Source organism: Podarcis melisellensis (genome assembly GCF_964234715.1).
Source record: "Podarcis melisellensis genome assembly, chromosome: 11".
Lineage (NCBI taxonomy): Eukaryota > Metazoa > Chordata > Lepidosauria > Squamata > Lacertidae > Podarcis > Podarcis melisellensis.
In genome coordinates, this window is record NC_138543.1 from 31,043,978 (window position 1) to 31,065,469 (window position 21,492).

The following is a 21,492-nucleotide window of genomic DNA, read 5'->3' on the forward strand; positions in this document are numbered from 1 at the left end:
TTTGGTTTTTGTACTTTTTGATGTCTTTCATTTATTGCTTATGACTATTGTTATGTTTGTAATTATGTAACTCTTCTCATATTGTAAGCTGCCTTGAGCATGGTTTTAAGTATGGAAAGGCAGCATACAAATTGTATGATGATGGTGGTGATTTAGGCAGTGATCAGGTTCAAAGCCACACCCAGTTATCTTCACCACTATTGCTACACGGTCAGACCATTCGCTAAACATAGTCATTTCAATATACATTGCTGAATAATAATCAATAAATAGTTTAATCTCTGTTTAGATAACAGAACCAAATGAGCTGCCTTGTACCAGGCCAGACTATTTATGTGTAACCCAGTATTGTCTGCTTTGACTGTCAGCAGCTCTCCAGGGCTTAGACTTGCAGAGGTCTTTCAAATCAGCTGCAACCTGATCTCTTTTCTTTTTAAAAAATGAGATTCCAGGGATTACACTGAAGGATCTTCTGCATGAAAAGCATTTGCTGTCCTTACAAATATACACAAGTGGTGGAATTCACCTAACAAACTCCCTCAGTTAAAGCCCTACTCAGGGGCTTCTACTTGCACAAAGCGTGTTCTCCCTCATGGACAGCACGAGTTGCGGTTGGGGATGACAAGACACCTCACTGTTGCTGGGCAAAAGAGTTTGGCCATCTTTAAGCAGGGGCGGGCTGTTACTGGGGAGATTTATATGTTTCCATTTATTGATTGACAGCCTTATTTGTTAAATACAATGCACGCAGCGACGAACTTCCTCTTTTCGCTGCGTGCTTCGGATCACCCGCCCTCCCTTCCCTAATTTTAGGCTGTTTGCTTGACCTTGCTATGCCTGTCATGGGGTCGTCTGCTTTGGGGCAGGGGTTTGGTAGGAATTTGGTCCATTTGGCTAATTAGTGTATGCCATTTGGTTTTTGCCTACTGCGTAGCAAATCGTCACAACTTGTAAGGTTGCGGTTAGGCATTGGTCTGGGAATTGGTTGGTGGAGGGCTATGGATTCGGCTGTGCCTGCCCCTCCAAAATGCTGCTGCTGCAAGGGTTTTCCATTAAAGGAACCCAGGGGCTCCCCATGCTTTTGTCCGAAACCCCCTGGCAAGGAGCTAGGGCCACGCAAGCCCCTGGGAGCATTCTGGGGAGAACTGAGGCATGGTTCCCAGTCCCGTCTCTCTCCCCAAGTGACTTACCCTTGCTGACTTCACGGGGGGTGCGAATGTCAGAGCTGTCCCAGTGCGGGGTCAGTTAGTGCTACCAATGCCTAAGCACCCACTCATATTGCTGTAATTTGAATAAAGTTGTGACCAAAATTATGCCAAAAACCTTAAACAAAAATTAAGTGTCAATTGTGTTTTTCTTTGGGGGGTGTCTTGGGGACCTTGACGTGCAACACTTTCCCCTTCTCCTCCCCCACCCCCTAAAATTGACTTAGGGGGGTTGCAAGAACTCCCAGAACAGCACATGGTGTGGGGCAGGGCGGGGCTCCATCTGGTAAGCTGGTATGCTTGCACAGTTGGTACATTTGTAAAAGTGTAATGTTAAATTCCACCTACTGGATATATTTTTCACATTCCTATACAGATGTCAATGAAAGGCATACACACATTATTCTTCATGTTAAAGACTGAAGATGTTCAATTCCTGTGTGTAAAGCTTCAGTTGTCCATCCTGATCTTTTTGCTTAAGGGTGTTCAACGTCCATTCAAGGTGCCAAAATCTCTCTGGGGTGATCATTAGGCACAATGATTGGCTCTTCAGATGTTCCTTCACTGTAACGTACATTAAAGACCTGTACTGAGATAACAGCCCATCACCTCCTGGAAAATGCATGAAATGTGGATTTAACAAGGAGACATTGGCAGTGATCTTGTCTCTGTGACATTTTGGAATACTGAAACTTCTGTTGCTATGACAAAGAAAAAGTCATACCATGCTGGTGGTCCCGCCTCCAATGAACGTTTGAAAGCACACTCAATGTTGCTAAAATTAAGCTGGGGGAAAAACTTTGGATCCACACCACAGGTAAGCTGATAATTCTCAAAATGTGCTTGATGAATAAGCATGTTGTTTTGCTCAGTCTAGAGTAATAAGTAATTGGAAGTCTGTAGCCTAGGAAAAAATAGAATATGGAGGTAGTATGTGTGTTCTTGGAATGATTTAACTTTGTACAGCAGAAGGAGTTATGATGCTCATCCTATCTCAGACAATGCTCACAGGTGTGTGCTTAACATGTAGCAGGCATATACCGATCTTGCTTTTCCTTAAGTAACTGCAGCATAAAGAAGCTTGATTCTCACTTCAAAGGGAGCAAATGGGGAGGGGAAGCTTATCTCATCACTCCCTCACTGGAATCAGAATAGAATTTTTAAGACTCCCACTGCTGGAAAAATCCCCACTGGTGCCAGTGAGGAAGAAAACCCGACAGACATGGCAGGGGCAGAGGCCAGAAGCATAAAAGTGAGTGAAGCAGCAGATGGGACTCCTTCTGCACAGTAGCCTACATTCCAGGCATGCAAAATTCCAACATTTCTACAGCCTTCCCCCACAAACCCCTCTCCATGAGGCAAGCAAGTGGAATGATCACAGTTCAACATTCCAACTAGGAATAAGCATTAAAGGGGGAAATAGAGCAGGATCAGTGACGGCTGTGGTTTGGGAGGCAGCTTGACCGAGAAAAAGTCCTGAGGGCCAAATAAAGAGACCTGGGGGCCACATTTGTCCCCTGGGGCTGAGGTCTATATGAATAGAAACCCCATGATTTTTCCTTCTCAACCAGGGAGATATCATTTACTTCCGCCATATATGTGTAGAGGCCTCTGCAAGCAGCATCCCTCTCAAAGGCTACCTTAAGGTATATAATGTAGGAAATGGAAATCTCCCACTCCTTCACAGTAAGCAGAGGATTGCCAGATGGTTAAGTGTGTAGACAGGCTAACTGTTGGGAATTATGGCATCACAACTCATTCTAACCAACACACAAATTTAGTCTGCTCTATTTCTAAATTTATAGCATGACAGATTGAATAATATAATGTTCTTCATATCCTGAAGATACCACCATATCAAGTTTGCAATCCAGGCATTGAAGTTATATAGAAATGCAAGGAAAATACTACTGTATTGTATTTATATCCTGCCTCTCTTCAATAAAATTCAAGGTAGTGAGCAAACTTTTCCCATCCAGAAACTGGCCACATCCAGATCTGCTCCGCTTCCTGAAGGTTACTTTATTATGTCCGTAAGGTACCATGAAACATGGCAAATAACGAAGTAACATGATTAAAAAGTTAAATATCACTCCACAGTGCAAAGGTCCCATTTTCATTATATGTACTGTTTGCTCTGAAAATTTCACCCAGCAAAAATTATAACCTTTCCGTTATTCTGAGCAATTATGCCTCTTGATTCAACTGAAGAGAACATGTTTCATTCTGAGTATATTTCAAACTAATATGGATTTTGAGGGCCTATTAAGCACAAAAAATTCATGCCCTTAAGAATTAAGAGACCTAATACTATTATTGTTATTATTCAGTCATAGTTTATTTTTGGTGAAGTGACAGGGCTGCCTGCGATTAGGCTATGTGATATACCTATCCCCACCAGAAGTGGGTGAAAGAGGAGTGACCCAGGAGGGGAAAGTGTAGACGTTGGAGAATTTGGATGAAAGCAGAAACAGCAGTGAAAATCATTGATGCTCACTTATTTGCCCCATGTTCGGAATGGAAATCAATCCATCAGATAAGATCAGTTATTTTTTTGCCAAAAATGTTATTTTTATTTCAATCAATCTCAGTGATAAGTAACATGAATTGTTTTAAAGACTGTCAGAGAGACATTTCAAGATTTATCTGGAGAGGCAAGAAGCCAATAATAAAATATAAGCTATTAACAGATCTTAAAGAAAGACGTGGCTACCCGCTACCAGATATAAAGTTATACTATGAAGCCTCTTGAAGAGGAATTGAGACAGTTTAATGACCAGGCAAAATCACTCAATGAGTGGGAAGAGCAGGACTCTGTAGGAGCAAAGTCTTAGGCAAGGAGGTGTGGCCAGGGAAGGGGTGTGGTCTGAGGTCCAACAATGAGAGCTGTATTCTGTTTCAGGGTCTTAAGTTCCCCACCCCTGTTACCCAGCCAGGGGAAACCTGTGGCTCTATTGCATTTTGGCCAGCAATAATGGAAGGATACTCTAAGGGGATACTTTTTAAATGATAGGGACATTTTTGTGTGTGAAGGGCTAAATTTCCTCAGGGTGACCTATCAGGGACTGCATCTCACAATTTTTTATTCAGCTCACATCTTGACTCGGATGAGGGGTACTGACAAATAGTGCAGCCTATCATGTGGCAACATAATATATACCCTTGGTAAATCAAAGTCAATCTTCCATAGATTCTTCAAGACTGCCCCAAAAGAGAAAAGCATACAAAACTATGTCTGCACTTCACTGCACAGAAATGCAACGACTGCAGTGTACGAGGAAAGTTCTAGCAAGTGAAATAATTGAGTAATTTATTTGAACAGATCAAGAGAGATAATTTATGTAATGATTTTGGAATGATGCAGTCTAAGCATCCAGAAGCCATCTCATTCTGGGCCTCCTTATCAAATGAAGCAGCAACGCTTAATTTCTGTTTTAACAGATTCCCCTTCCCCTTTCACAGTACATATTTAAACCTGTCAGGAAGATACATTTGTTTTGCCAACAGCTAATTAAATAAAATAGAATTAAAATAACTGTGCAACATAAATAATTCAGCAGGAAAAACAGAGTTAAAAGCAAAGCAGGTCTGTCTGGCTTTCTCCAGGTGGAATTGTCTTGACCTATATTTTACTAACTGCCTTGGAACCTTTTCTTTTTGACAGGCTCTTCTCACGCCATGCTGTTTATATGGTTGAAATAAACTCAGGCACACAATCTGCTTGCATTGTTCTCTTATGAAAATGGAAAGGGCATCACAGTGTGTACCTTAAATACTGTGTGTGAAATGGTTTGCTTATATGACTCAATTTCTCCCAGTTCCCCTCTAAACAAGCCCAGATCCAATCCCCAAGCATGCCGCAAAAACTCTTGGATAGCTGGCTCTTGGCAGAAGTAATTTTTACTGTGGATTGACACATGTACCTGGCAAGAAATATATGCTGGAACACATGCAACATGACTGCAGGGTAAGTATTCTGAACACCCCACCTTTCATTCTTTTAAAGATAGATAGACTCTAGCTCTTATGTTTGCTAATATCTTGAAATACGGATGACACAAGCCTGATGGAAGAAGAATACAACTTCTGATGGCAGGGCATGGACCTTCCCACCACTGACGGAGGCAGTATGCTTCTGACTACTGGTTGCGTGGAGAGAGTGGTGTTGTGCTGAGGCTCTGTTTGTAGGCTTCCCCTATAGGCATCTGGTTGGCCATTTGAGAACAGGATGCTGGACTTGATGGACCTTTGGTCTGATCCTGCAGGGCTCTTCTTATGTTCTCCCAAGAGAATCTTATCCATGGTTAGTTTAGTAACGTGAGTTAGGGGCATGCTGCCACAGAAACTAAATAGCTGGAGATGTTGCTAGTATGATGAACTGTAGCCTTATTGGAGTTCACTGATTGGGTCTGCGTTACTCCGGGACAGGAAGAAGGAAGTCAAATGACACCGAGTTGGTTCAAAGAAAAAGTTTATTCTGCTCTCCAGATAGCAGAAGGCACTTGCGTGGTGAGTCCACAGCAAGTCCAAAGAAATGACAAGTTTCATGCAATATATATATCCTCCAGGCACCCTCTCCCTCCTTCCCCAGCCACGTCAGCTTGTACACGCAGTGTGACATCACAGATGTTCCTGCTCCGGCACTCTTAACCATAAAAGGGATTTCCTTCCTGTACTTCTGACCATAAAAGGATCTTCCTCTTCCTACTCTTATCTGGGAAGAGGTAATCATCTCCGGGAACACGCTCTGGCATTTGTTCCCAGACTTGGGTTTGTGTGTCAGAGTGTGTCCAGAACGTAAGATAAAGCACAGACTTGTCTTCTCTCTGTCCTGTTCTACTACTGGTACAGTGAAGACCATAGTTGCCGTCACAACAGATAAAGCAGAGGGCTCTGAGCACTTGTCTATACAGCCGTGCTTTTGTTTATGCATTGAGCTCAGAGCACAAGTTAATGGATTTTAGCTAAGGAAAAATAGGGATTTTGGTGCAGTTTCAAACTGCCTGCACAGTCAGTTTTGGGTTTTGGAAACCCATTCCTTCAGAAAGAGGACATCTTTCTCCCACCCACCTTCCTTCTTTGGCTGGAGGTGATGTCATCAAAGAGGGACTACACTATGTGTGCAAAAGGAGACAATTGATGGACAGTCATGGGACCAAATCTGAAAATCCAGTGCTATAGCATTGGGGAGTTCCCTAGAACCTTAATGGGGGGGGGTAGATCTGTTGGAGCATTGATGCTGTGAACCACCATTTTTTTGCTCAACCTTTACATGTGCAAATAAAGCCATAATTTACAAAAAATGCTACACATCCATAGTAACCTCATTTAAAGGAAATCAACCCAAGGTACACACTGAACCCCATGAAACCTCTCACCACTCAGAGATAGGGGTGCACAGAGCAGCATTTGAAACTGCCAACAAAGGATAATGATTTGTTCATCTAATTAATTAATCTCTGCTTTTTTAAGCTCATGTTTTTATGTTTTTACTGCACAATAGTAACCTTCTAATATTGAATAAGGCATTCTGAATCTTTAGACCTTCTTATCCACAACTTGAGTGTTGTTTTTTTCTATAGCCTCTGTTCTCCACTTGTTATTTCTGGGGACTTTGGAGACAGCTCTTGTCAGTCATCTTATCAACCTTATTGGTCTGTCTAATTGCTTTTTGCTGATAGCATCTAGTAGCTGCCAGCCTTGAGTTATGCATAACCGAAACAACTCACTGCTGTGGTGAAAGTGCTTTGTTCTGAATTTTGGGTGAACTGCAAGGGAAAATGTTCTTTTAGCAATTGAATATGGTAATACCCTAGTTCCAAAAGCATTCCATGGAATTAGGTTTCATAGAAATCAGTGGAACTAACTTCCAAGTAAATGGATTGGTTCTGACTGAGGTGTTATAGCTACATTCAACAATACTATACTCTTTGACATTAGATCTGCCAATTAGCCCTGACATTAGCATTTCGATTTTCAGGCTCTGGAGGGGATGCTTCCCCCATCTTCAATCTCCTCATGAGCCCTGACTCCATCCTCAACCCTCCCAGACTGAGCAGAAAGGTCTGAAGGGGATTATTAAATGTGTAGAGTTGAATGCACTCAGAAGCCTCCCCATGATCGAGAAGCCTTCATCATTCGGATTCTTCATCAATATATTATTATTATTATTATTACTGTTATTATTATATTTTATTGCCAACTGTTCACCCTGAGGTCAGGTTGCAATAATTTGAAACACAATGTTAGATACAATATAAAACAACTTACACTCACAAAAATAGGCCACATCCTAAAATGTACATCAATGTGGCAGGTAAAGAGGTGTGTCTTCGCATTTACTGAAAACTGTATAATGATGTTTCCAGACATACCTCTGTGTGGAGAGAGTTCCACAACTTTGGGGCTGCCCTCATCTAAGCTGGCACCACCCACAAGCTTCTGAGGGTGACAGAACTACCAAGATGGCTGCCTCTGCTGCATGGTCTGTAGGAGGCAGTAAAACTAACATGGACACCCTGAATTGAGCTTGGAAATGAACTGACAAGCAATTAGCCAGTGCTCTTAAAAGCTTTCCACTCAATATGGGAAGGTCAGGGATGGAGTGGGTCAGGGGGTGGGATGAGTGCATATGCAGAAACTGGGAGTGGGAGTCACATGTAGAGCCTCATGCCCCCTACCCATGTTTTGATTCCCTGTTCAGGGATAAGGCCTTCTCGGGTCTACTAAAAATGTGAAATATGGAAGAGGCAACTAAATTTCCATTGGGCAGTATTTTATTTCCTAGTTGCTTTTTTATTTAAAAAAAATGAAATACTGGATGTGCCAAATTGCCACTATCTGCCTAGATCAATGGCAGTAAACATAAGTATTTATTTTGGGCAGAATAAAGAGGAAAGCATGTGCTAAGGGCAGATGTTCACTGAAGTGAAAGAAAAGAATAACGAGGGAAAACCCATTAGCTTCTAAATGAGGACCAAATTTCACACATTATTTTATTTATGTTTCCCAGAAAAAGCATGCTCCTACTCTCCACATTTAAGATGAAGAAAAAGCAGCTATGTGGAATGTGTTCTCTGAGAAATAGGTCCTCTCTATATTCATTTACTCCAATGAACATATGGATAGTGAATAACTGGCCAAAAAGAAAACCAGCTTCATTAAATTTAACAGACAAGTGTTCAAAAATTTTAAATATTCATCAAGAATTATGAAGCCATGAACCAAATAAACAATACATTGCATTAAAGCACAGTGATAGAGATCATTGGCAAAGCAGTCAGTCACTGAACCCAAGCTAATATTCCCTCCTTACCATCATATCTACCAAATTTTCTGTAAAGAGATGTTCTGGTTCTAGTTGGAAAATATCCTTTTGAACTGCATTATGGAACATGCCATGCAAAATTTCATTCACACCAGAAGGTGTGGTGTGACACAAGAATACATGCATGTTTCTGTTCCACCATGATTCACCAATGAAAATGGTGGGAAAGAAGTGTATGTCAGAATACCACTCCAAATTTCATGACATGGAATGATTCATGAAAATGGTGGGAATACTATAGCACAAAACCCCTGCAATTTTGGGGACTAACGGGTTGCAGACAGATATTTCCTGCAAGCAATTAACACATAAATAAATGCTAAACTTCTGCTAGATTTATAGAAGTAGTTTTTACATTGCATGAAAGATCACATAAAACATGGAAATTGTCAAGTAAGGGAATACTATATGTCTTGAACATACAGTGGTACCTCGGGTTAAGTACTTAATTCGTTCCGGAGGTCCGTTCTTAACCTGAAACTGTTCTTAACCTGAGGTACTATTTCTGGGTTAGTGGAGTCTGTAACCTGAAGCGTATGTAACCTGAAGCGTATGTAACCCGAGGTACCACTGTATTTCTTGGTTCCTCTATTTTTATTCTTCCATCCCAACTAATTATTGATTTAGTCAGCTTGGTAATTTCCTGTTCAATTAAAAATATCAGCTCCATATATCTGATTGATGAGGAGTCCATTATATTTGTAACTATATGCTTTTACTTAACTGGGAGTCAACAATAAAGGTACAGTTATCACAAAATAATGCACTCCTGCTGGTTCTATTGAGTGTTCTTCTTTGGCATTTGTCTGCTAGTGTCCTTGGCTGAGCAAGGCCTACCAATCACCATAACTCTGTCCAGCCTTATGCCTATGACAAATGATGTCCTAGAGAAGAACCTCTAGATCATGTGCAAACATGAAGTGTTCACCATGTTTCCTTGCTAATGCTTATGGCGATAGATGAGAACACTCTTTGCTGCCACCTTCAAAATACAGGGTGAGATTCATTTAACTTGTTGTGTGCATGGAACAGTCCACTTGTACAATGGGACTTCTTTCCCTCTCCTCCCACTATGAACCTCCACTTCCCCTAAATCTGCTTGGGAAAGTTTGGGAAACCCCGGAATAGGTTTAGGGGTGTTCAGGGGGTTAAGGTGGGAGGAGAGGGTGGAAATGTCTTGTTGTGGAAGTTGACTTTGTTTCACAAATGCATACCCTCCTTAGTACTACATTGAATTACACCCATAATCCATAGCTTCATTGTGAACCAAAGTTTCAGCTTTAAGAAACCTAGGGTTCTATAGGCCCCTCCTTTTGCAATACACTTTTGAGTCTATTATAACAGGACATAAATAACAGTCTCCATCCAAATCAGGAGCACATTCTGGATCACTTCCCTGCAGCTGCTTCAAAATTAAAGTGAGCAGTTGAAGCATACTTCTAAAAGACAGGAATGACATATGTAGACTTTGGCCCTGGGTCTTTGCAAAAATGTCTTGGGCCAGCCATGCCATAACTCTATGGAGGAAGGGTAGGATAAAAATACAAATCATATCATATCATCATATCATGTATCATATTGGCTTAGCATGCCATTATATACCTTACATTAGAAATTAATAATACGTAATAAATAATCCTGAGGATTAGTTGTAAATTCAGGAAGAATTTGTTGTTTTCTGAGTGCTTGTTAAAATAGGCTTTTGTCATGCTCAGGATTTTTACTCCAACAAAGTATTTTAATCAGACATGCTTATATTTATTCCTGCATCATTGTTAACTACTGAACATTCCTTAGCCCATGAACCTTTGATCTCACTCTTCCAATTTCTCCTAATTACCACACCAGCTAGAACAAGCCAATTTTGTTTTGTTCTAAGCACTTTGTGATTATCTTCCAGCAGCATGCATGCAGACGGAGCCAGGCTATACAAAGGCTGATAAATGAGCCATTTATTTGATACAGTAATAATCTTATTTATCAAAGGCCCATGCATTGGCAGCCTTACAGATGTATTAATCAGTAGCCTCTAGCTGAACTTCCTCAAGGTGACAACTGCCTATGTCCTTCCAGAATGCCTATTTCCTTCTGTACCGCATACAATACTTTGATGTTTGCAGTTGCCTGAGAACGGCACTGAAACCTATTGGGGGGGTCACTTCTCCCCTTCACTGGGATATTTTTAGAAAACACTGAGTGATCCTTTGGGTTTTCTCTATGTAATTCTGTATATACTTCTCTAGCAGTCTAATACAAAATGAGAGAGAAAGTAATTTTACAATTAATGGATGACTTATACATCTAGAATGTTAGGTGGTTTATCATTATGGTTTCAAATGGGCCTGGGCTTTATTAAGAGACTAGGCAAAAGACATAATATTTTATGTCAAAGTCTCTCAAGCAAGGGGAAATATAAGACCCCCAATGTTTCAATATTCCCAGATCAGAGAGGCCTTATGTTCCTTAATAAGAAAATGTGGAGAATGAAAAGATAAAATTAATTTTGAAAATTTTCATCTTTGAACAAAAAGGGGCTAATAGCTAAATTTGATTCCATATTTATGGGAATAGGGAATAAACAAGGAACATTCATGGGAAAGTGGGCAAGGTACATAGGGGCAGAAATTATGCAGAGTGGAATGGAGCTGGATTTGGGTAAAGATTTTGCCAAGATTGACAGCAGTAGACTTGAAGAAATTTTAAAGTAAAATTATATACTAATGATATTTAACTAGTGCATGCAAATGCAACACTATAGAATCTGAATGTGGCTACCCACACCCCAAAAAATTGCCACGAGCCTTATTAATATGCCCTATTTTTTTTGCAACTGAGCAGCAGCAATGCCCGGAGGGGGGGAAATACCTTGTGATGCTTATTGTGTTTTTACCTATATGGTCTAATCCTGCAGTCACCCAGGTTGCCAAGGAGATCAAGAATTTAGCATGAACTGTGCTCAGTTTCTGACTGGGTTTCTGAGCTTAGATATGCTGAAGCAATGCACCAGAATCCTAAAAAAAAACAATTTGGACATGCCTTGAGTTGACTTAAACGTCTTGGATTAAAACCCATTTGACCAACAACTCAAGGAGAATGATTAAAATCACAATGAAGAGCAGAAATTAAGATTCAGTATAGGCAGATCCTCTCATCTGAATGATCTAAACTTTACACAAGGGAAAAGTCAGACACCTCACCTTCCTAGCATAGTGCTATAAGAACATTGCATAGCCCCCATGGAACCCTCTCCAAAAATGTATGGGTCTTTTCATTAGAGCCTTCAATGTGGTATGTAGGAGCTGTAGTCAGAAGAGGATAAGGAAATCTTAGTGCTTAAACATAATTTTTTTTAAATCTCAACATTTTAAGGCCATTGGATTGCTTTGGTGCACTTTGGTTAAAACGAAAATTTCCTGACGTCTTGGTTTCCGGGTGTAAAAATGGCATCAGGGAGGATTTTTGCCAAATTGGAAAAATGTCAGGTAAAACCTGGGTATGGCAACATGATGGAAAAAGCCGTGAAAACGGCTTCAAAAGCTTAAAATCACTATTTTGGGGGAGGTTAATATTGACTGAGATCAATATTTCTCACTGAGAAAGATCCTAAGAAACTGAATCTCACATAAGGAAGAACTCACTGATCTGTATTGAAAGAGAAAGAGAACATATGTATATATTGCTGGAAATTCATACATCGAATACAAAATTCAATCAGTTGAGATATCACCGTTGAGATATTCAAAGGGCAGTTGACAAGTCATTGCATGGTCTAAAGAAACCTGCCTATTCTACAGATTATTCTCAACATCAGAGTTTCCATGTGGTACTTGATAATATCAAAGTAAATAAATAGTAAATCAAAGCATATGTAAATTTGGAAAGTGCTAAAATTTAGGAGTGCTAAAAACTGTCATAAGGACAGGCTAGTCATTCTATCAATCTCTAAACCCTTCTTAGCAATCTCAGCCCCTATATGGTTTCTAGACCTTTATGTGAACCTGTGACAGAAAAGACCACTATCTAGAAGACTTCCTATGCTCATATGCTGTATACATTATATTTTTAAAGCAAATGGTTTGCCCCTAAAGATCCTGGCAAATATAATTTACCCCTCACAGTACTACAATTCCCAGCAACCTTAAAAAAATAATAATCTGGCTGCTGCATGTTGAACCAATTCAAGTTTCTGAATTGTCTTAAATAACAGCCCCACATAGAGTGCATTGCAATAGTCCAATAGCCTAGTGCTGAACTTGGGTGTGTGAACTCATCCTCATACACCCAGCAGTGGTATACTGGACTGAGGAATTGGTTTATGTCTTAGGAGTTTGAAAACAAAGGAAGATGGGGAGGGAGGAAGTTGTCCCTAGTTTGGTAGTGTTCATATGCAGTGCAATTCATGTCAATTCAAAAATAAGCCTTGCTGAGTTCAATGGGGCTTACTTCTAGGTGAGTAAAATACCGCAGTTGAAGCTTCTTCTTTATACTTTCACAGTATTTTAACTTTTAATTAATGAGAACTGAAATCCTAAAGACAGATTTCCATTCTAATAATACCTCATGTTCAATGAATTGTCACATATTAAAGCAGAATTATCAAGAAAATGGTACTTGAATTAGACATTGAACCTTGTTTCCTCAACGCTACCATATTCAGGAAATTTATTTATTTAATAGTGTGAAAGCAATTGATGCACCAGTTTTTAATGATTAAAGAGTAGATGTTTTCCCAGTGAATACTGACCCTCCTAAACTTTTATTTGCCCCAGGAATGAAACTTTCATTGATGCTTGAACACAGGCTTCACTTTGCTGATCTTCATTACATTGAAAATATGTATTATTATTATTATTATTATTATTATTATTATTATTATTATTATTTCTTCTATAATACCCAACCTCTTGAAAGAAACAGTAGCAAAATGCAATTAAAATAAAAACATATATCAAACATTTAATTTTTTTTAAAGGCAGTTACATACCCTCACAGCTAACAGTTTCAAGGTTGCCAGGGTCTTTCATCCATCCAATGCCTATTTGAAGAGGAATGCTTTTAACTTCCTTTCGAACATCAATAATGCACCTCGCTGGGACAAGCCTTCCACACATGGGGAACTACCTCTGAGAAGGCCCTGTCACATGTCAGGGCCAACAGGGCAGCACCCAGAGGTGACACCACCAATGGGATGAGCTCCCCTGCTGATCACAAGGTCCAACATGCAATAAGGGTCGTCCTGTCTCTCTATGGTGATTAGCTGTTATGAGTCATAAACCCCGCATTCCCTCCCAGGAATCCCAGAGAAGTATAGCATCTGGGTGTAAACAGTTGTAAGATTGGGAAGTGGGTGGGGAGAGAGAGAATGCAAGGGCCTAGAATACCATGCAGTACCTCCAGCCAAACATTCTCTAACAGGATGAGATTTGATCCAAATTTCAACGAAAGAAAAAGGAGGGAAGGTAAGAATCATTCCCCATTGCATATGCACACCCCCTTTCTTTTGAAACTGGTTTGGGAATCAAATTGTAGTAGATCCAATTGATCCTGGATAGGTTTCCCCTTTCCTCTGTCTGCCACTGGAATGCCTTGTTTCAGAGCTTGATGCTGGCTGCTGCCAGCAAGGACCCCAGTGGTGGCACAAGCACGCATTTGGCTGGCAGACGGGGAACTTTGCACTTGTGGGGTGATGCTGGCATCACTCCACAGGTGGAAGCCAGCAGGAGGCTGGTAGAGACAGCTACCTCCACCCAATCCAACACCATCACTGCCCAGTACAAAGCAGGTTTGGATTGCTATGCCTATGAGAATGCAGCAGAGTAAGTAGGCACTTGTTTCGGTTGCTTGCATCCTGTTGATGCACAGCTAGCCCAAACATTTACTTTTGCAGTTATAGTCCAAGGACACATAAGATGGTCTAAGAAGCCCAGACTGTGCGAATGTCAGCTTTTGCTAGCTGAACAGTGTCATGCCCACAGATTTCAAGATGCTGTCTGTAGCACAGGCCCTAGTTCTTTCTCCTGTCAGAAACACTCACCCATTGGACTCAATCTCTGACTTTTGTCTTCTGGGTTTCTGGGGGTTATCCTGTTGTTATTCTGTCTCTTACAGCTACAATAAACCTACCATTAAAATTATGGACTGGTCATTTCTTTGTCAGAGGGCAAATTCAGCAGGGGGTCAAATACTTTCGCCCCTCACTGTAGGTGCACTGCATTTTTTTATCACAGTCAAATTCAATTTCCATTTGGTGGGCAAAAAACAAATGCTTTAAATAAATAATAATAATTATTATTTTGCTGAGCTTTGAGGAACACATAAACTCATATTATCTACTAGTACCTCCATCGCTCTTAGCATAACATGAAAGGAATGTCATTAATAACTTCAATAACGGCATGAAAAATGGATATATATTTTCTTCACTTCAACTAAATGCGATTACCTTTCCTTCCTATTTTTTTCCATACAAAAAATATCTTCAGATATAATCACAGCCACTAATTTGTGTCTTTTTTCTTTCTCATTTCTTCATTTTATTTCTTCCCTGTGATGCATATTCCCCATGGACAGTTGAAAGGAAATAATGTGGTCCATTTGTAGAACAGAGTGGCACAAAGCCCTTCTAGGGGTTTCTTCCCATGTGCTCACAGATCTCTGTCTACCAGAGTTGGCAGTAGAAGATCAATTCATACATACATAGGGTCATCTAGTTATACAGTTTCCCTCATTTTGCTGATATGTGTTGTATTGAAATTGTAGTAATTCTTTCTAAATTTACATTGTTACATATACTTTAGCACAGTGGCGTAGCGTGGGGGTGCAGTGGGGGCCGGCCGCACCAGGCGCAACATCTGGGGGATAGGGTTAGGGGGCACAAATCCACGGGTTCGGGGGCACAAATCCACGGGTTCGGGGGTGCAAATTACTTGCCTTGCCCCGGGTGCTGACAACCCACGCTACGCCACTGCTTTAGCACATGCAGATTTAAACAAATCTGCCCTATGCTTGGGCTAGCAAATCAGGTTTCCTTCCTGTGATATCTCCTGGTTGCTGGTTGCAGATTTCGCCCCAAAACTGAATTTCCATACCAATATATGTTCTAGATGTGTAACCACCCCCACCCCCCCACTCACTAGGGAGTTTGATCCATTCTTAATGAAAATACATTCCTAGGGAAGAATGATTAGGGGCTGCAATTTGTTGAAATTAAAAACCAATTCATTTTTGACATGGTGACATATCTTCTGAGTGTTTTGGCATGATAAAATAGCATCTGTTCACAAAATGAATAACAAAATATGGGCTGATCCAACAGGTGTTGATACGCAATTTACTCACGCATCATAAATGGGTTTGAATTCTCACAAGAGCATCATCTCAAGATGCCAGCCGATTCAACAATTTCATCACAACAAAGGTCCTAACGCCCTAAGAAATTATTATTTTCTTGACTGGATAATATTAATTTTTTTTTAAAAAAATACTTTATTCATTTTTTATGTTTTCAAGAAGACATATTTCCTCATCCCTTCTGTTACATCAGCAACATTCCCCAGGGGAATTTTATGCATTAAGAGTTGGAAGGAACTGTGACCATGTTATACGCATGCCAAGCTGGGAGTAGAGTGGATTTGCATGGCAGCTGCTCGTTGCCGTCTCTAAACTACTGTTAATACCATCCAAATACGAATTTATCTGGAAAAATCTGTTATAATCTCCTCCCTTGCTACTTTGTACATATTCCTGCCATTTGCCATTCACTCAAATGTCTCTGGCCTCTCTGAACTGTCCATCTCACAAAGATGAGTTTCACCTCAGCATGAGCATGGAAGAATATATTCCTATTCTTCTTTCTTTATCTTTTGAATTTTCTTGCTATTTTTGAATAGTCATAAATATTTAAGAAAATGCAGGAACTATCACAACAATTTTGCTAGTCCTATCAAAATCATTCTGGCTTCTTTCAGAATTTTTCAGAAATATCATTTGAGGCAAAACTCTCAAATTTCCTGCAAATTCAACTTCGGGGCAAATTTGGTGAGAACAAAAAATGGTGAAATTTGGAAAACCTTGCTTGCCTTGTTAAAATTAGTTTCCTCTCCTGAAACACTTTTTTCCTTTGGAGGTTTTGCTTGAACAGTATTCAGACAAGTTCAAACATTGCTTCAAATGAAGTTTTGGTTGCAACCTGAGCTATCAGTTCACTGGTTCTCTGCCTCTCTTTTGGTACAATGAACATTGTCCAGCAACAAACAGGAGCAGTGGAGCAAATTTCCCACTGACCAGTTAAGATTTTTTTCTTACAATAGGAGGGATACACTCAGTGGCTGTGCTTTATTTCAGGGCCATTCCTCCAATCTACAAATGAAGAGAGGAAAAACTCTGTGCGAAAGAAACTCTGCTGCTTTCCACTTTGTAAACATGTCTTAGGATGACAGAAGATCAATACATCACCAGCTGGATTTTCCCTTCTGTTGTGATACCACAAAAGGAAAAAAGACACTCTCAACTAAGTTAACCCTTGATCTTAGACCACCTCCCCCAAAAGTTATAAAGTCTACCAGACAGTAATGAAACAGCATGACATTTCTTTTCCCCCCCCCTTGTTGGGTCATGTGGGGTATGTGAGTTAAGAGCAAATAAAAAAGGGGTTAATATGTGCATGCTATACGGACTTATGCTAGGTCAGACAACCACTGGTCTCTTTTGACAAACGTTATCTGCCTTAACAGGCAGCGTCTCAGACAGGGGCACTTATCAGCCCTGCAACTTGAAATTCGTTAACTGGAAATGCTGGGCCATTTTGGGTTCAACCTATTAATACACAATCAGAGGCTCAGAGAGGTGCGCAAATGCCCTCTCGGAATGCTCAATCCCATTTTGTAGACATTTAAATACATTTCTCCATGGGGAGGAAAAATTGTACAACTGTTTTTTCTTTGAGGGGAGTAGGGTTCACCCTTAGCTTGTGGCAGTAGCACAGTTTCTTCCTGCCCTCATTTGATGTCATCATTGCAAGTGGGGAGATGAAACTGTTCTGGCCACAGCCGTGCATCTTTCACATTGCCCCAAGAATCATTCTGGGGTACTGTGCATGTTGTGGAATGGTGGTCACCACAGAAAATATTTGATGAGCGTTTAGCAAACTGACCTTTTCCTAGGGGGCATGAATGAGAAAAAGAAATAGCCTAAATGTTCTCAGAAAAAATGTCTTCTAAGAAATTTGAGCTCAGCTCTTGCATCAACAAAAGATAACATTTCATGCATCCATTTAAGTGGACTTAAATCTTTGGAAGCTTCTACCACAAAGAAACTGTGATTTTTAAATATATTTTTCCCTATTATTACGTTTCAACAGACTTATATTACTACTTCTCTGTAATTTCATTTAAATTATTTCAATACGGAATCGCTTTCATGAAACTTCTCACGCCATATATAGATTTAAATAGTGAATTCTGAGTGGATTTGCTGGTTTTTCAGCACTGTCTAAAAGAAACATTTTCTTCAGTCCCCTCTCTACATGCAAAGCAGATTCATCAGGAAAGATCAAATAAAATGCAAATGAGCAGGATGTGACTGGCTTAATTGTCCCAGGGTCACTGACACAAACACACATAATCATAAACAAGAATTTATGTCTTTGTCTCTCATACACACTTTAATCATTTTGGAAAACCATTGTCTAATTCTCTTTTTAATCACTTTGGAAACCATCCAAGCAAGGTGGAATAATTCAGAATTGGATTCTGTTCATTATAAAAGGCCTTTGCACATGATCTAAAATACAGTCCTCATAAACTACTTTTATGAAGCTAATTAATAAAATGATTCAATTGATAGAGTGACAGGTAGAATTATATTAAATTGATTTAATTGCTGTGGGAAAGTGTTGTGATGCTTAAAATCACAGAATTGTAGAGTTGGAAGCGATCCCAAGGGCCATCTAGTCCAACCCCCTGCAATGCAGAAATCTTAACTAAAACATCCATAACAGATGGCCATCCAACCTCTGCTTTAAATCTCAAATGAAAACTTCTTTTTTCCTATCTCTCTCTCACACAAAAATCCAAATACATTAAGCTTTCCTTGCAGGGAAGCTGTTCAATTTTTTATCATTATGGTTGTTCTTTTCTATATCTTTTCAAGGGCTAGAATATCATGAGATGGTAGATTTATATTAAAACGTTACTCTTCTGGCCACCTTCATCTGAATTCCTTTCCAAATAATTATTGCCTCTTTTGCTCCTTTTACACTTAGTGTCCATGTTTTCAGTGAGTTATCCATCATAACCGCAAGATCTCTTTCCTAACTGGTCACAGAAAATTAAGTCCCCATCAGCATATATGGGAATGTCAATGCTCACTGACAGAAAAATTGCACCCCCTGTAGTTCAGAGTAAAATATATTTGAAGACTTTCACCTAAATGTCAGAAAGTTTTGAGAACGGAGCAGTCGCCTGATGAGCTCAGCTTAGAACTCAAAATAAATGGCCTTCAATCCTTGAAATTTCCCACTGTTTTCCATGCCAGGGTAAGTTATTCTGTACTTCTTCCTCACAGAGAGCTCCCCACTGCTGTCAGTAGGGGGTTTGTTCCTGCCAAACCTGAAAGTGCACTTTCAGCTCCAGGTGAAGAGGTTCCTTAAGCAATCTGGAGAGGGCAATTTAACTTCTGAGATCCAAATAGCAGTGTGAAGGAATATGTAAACAAGCCGCAGTAGCTTAGCTGCCCAGCAGAGATGTGTGTCAATTTATGTTTTCAACCATTTTCAGTTGAGGCTCTGAATACAACGACTAATATCTGTCAGGGAATGGTCTGAATCAGAGGACTGGGAAATGCCTTCTCAGGCAGATCAGCCTGAAGAGGAGCAGGAGGGGGAAGATTACCCCACCCCACCCCCGTTTCCAGCGGTTTCATGAGTAGAGAGAGACACAGACACTGAGCAGCTTCGACAGGAGTTGCCGAGTTATGAAATAATGGAAAGAGGAACAGAAGGGAGGGAACAGCCGGCACAGATGTCATTAGAGAGTGTGGGGAACCCTCCCACCCCAAGAACTAGGAGGTCTGTCTGTATTAGAGAACAAAGGATGCAGAGAGAAGGAACTTGAAGGAACCCGTTGATGCCCAGGATGTTGCTGAGGATGGAAGAGGGAGGATTTAGAATAGCCAACTGCTCTCTTTGTGGAGAGATGTGGATTTTTGCTTGCAACCAGATGACCGAATAAAAAGGACTATAAAATATAAACTGTTTGTTAATTCTTGTCTGTGAAGTTACTGAAGAGAAGGGAAGACTCTCCATGCCCTGACAATATAATACCTGCTTTAAAATGGATTTGTGATCACAGACTGACAGGTGCAAACACAAAAGCACTTGAAATGACTGCAGGTGTTTCTGCCCAGGTTTCCCTGGACTCAAGCTACACAGCTGCAAATAAAAGGTTTTAAGTGTGCTTTAACTGCAATATACAATGTGACACTACATGGCGATGGTGAACCTTATGGAATATTCAATGCATTTTCAGAACGGTTTTTAATAAGTGTATAGATTGCACCCAGGAGCAGGAATCTCTGGAACATGGGCCAGAATCACCAGGTGCATTCTGAGGGTCTCCCTTCCTGTCTGCATTCCCCTCACAGTGATGAAACTTCTTAAAGTTTCCATTGATGTGAACTGAGTCAATTCTAGACTACCTGAAAGTGTCAAAACAGCAACAGCAGCAGCCCATCACTATAAATACAGTGAATTATATTCAGGATAGTAATCAATTCAAAGCTGCTTGGTCCAGAAAACTTTGGAAACTTTAGGGTACTGTGTCCCTACAGGGTAAGAACTGTGATTTATAGGCACTGAGGTATTATAGTGATAAATGGGCAACTTGCTTTTCCTTGAATACAAAAGGTATACAGAGACAAATGACCATTCTACTGAAGCACCTAATTTAAAGAACCCCTCTTTGAAGGCTTGCTCTGTATACCCTAGATAATAGCAGAGCATCTATGTCTATTGGATGCTGAACAATTTTGAGTTTGCTACATACCATACAACCATACCTTTAAATGGGCAATTTTCCTCCTCCTGCCCTTTATTTGCTTAAAAAAATATGCACAGGTCTATTCTATACATGTCTATTCGGAAGTTAGTCTTATTCAGTGGGACTTCTCTCCATCTCTCTCTTGCATGCTCAACACTGGCCAGTCAAGAGGTGTAGCAATTGACAGTAGAGGCAGTCCCTGGAGCCATAAGTTAGTTAAATGTAAACTGAATTGAATTTCTCCATTACAACTCTTGAGGGAGTTTTTAGATCAGACTGCTCAGTTTTGGCTTTATATTTTATTGCCACCATTTTACTTAGAAAGAAAGTGTGCTGTTGATTTGTATGTTTATTGGATTTTTGTATGTTTCTTTTGTGAACCACTTGAAGGTTGCATTCAGACACCAGGTTTATTGTGTTTGTTTCACTGACTGAAATGCTAGCACTTCTGTCCTGGTTTCTTTTACACTGCATTACCCGTTGCATTATGAAACTGTAGCTTTGTGATCAATATGCTACCATCCCATGTTAAATTTTAAAAAAGCCGAGAAGAATTATATGCCAGGATACCACTCTACGTGAGCAGCATTGACTTGAGTGTGGAAATTACAATGCAGAATACCTGTGAGTTAATGGGGTTGCAAAAAGGTCTTTTCTGGGAACAATATGGAAATGAGCACTAAACTCCCACTAGATTTTATGTTGTGCGAAAGATGACATAAAATGTGAAAATTATCAGGCACCTAAACATCAGTAAAACAAAATAAAGCACTCACTGGATGCTACTACAGCAAAGTGGCATATAAACTATATTAAATAAATAAATAACATGTTATTCTTCTCAAAGTAGGTACCTTTTCTTAAAAAAATTAACATGGAAGTATTGCTCATTGATTTCAATGAAGTTGAATATCATTGTATTTAG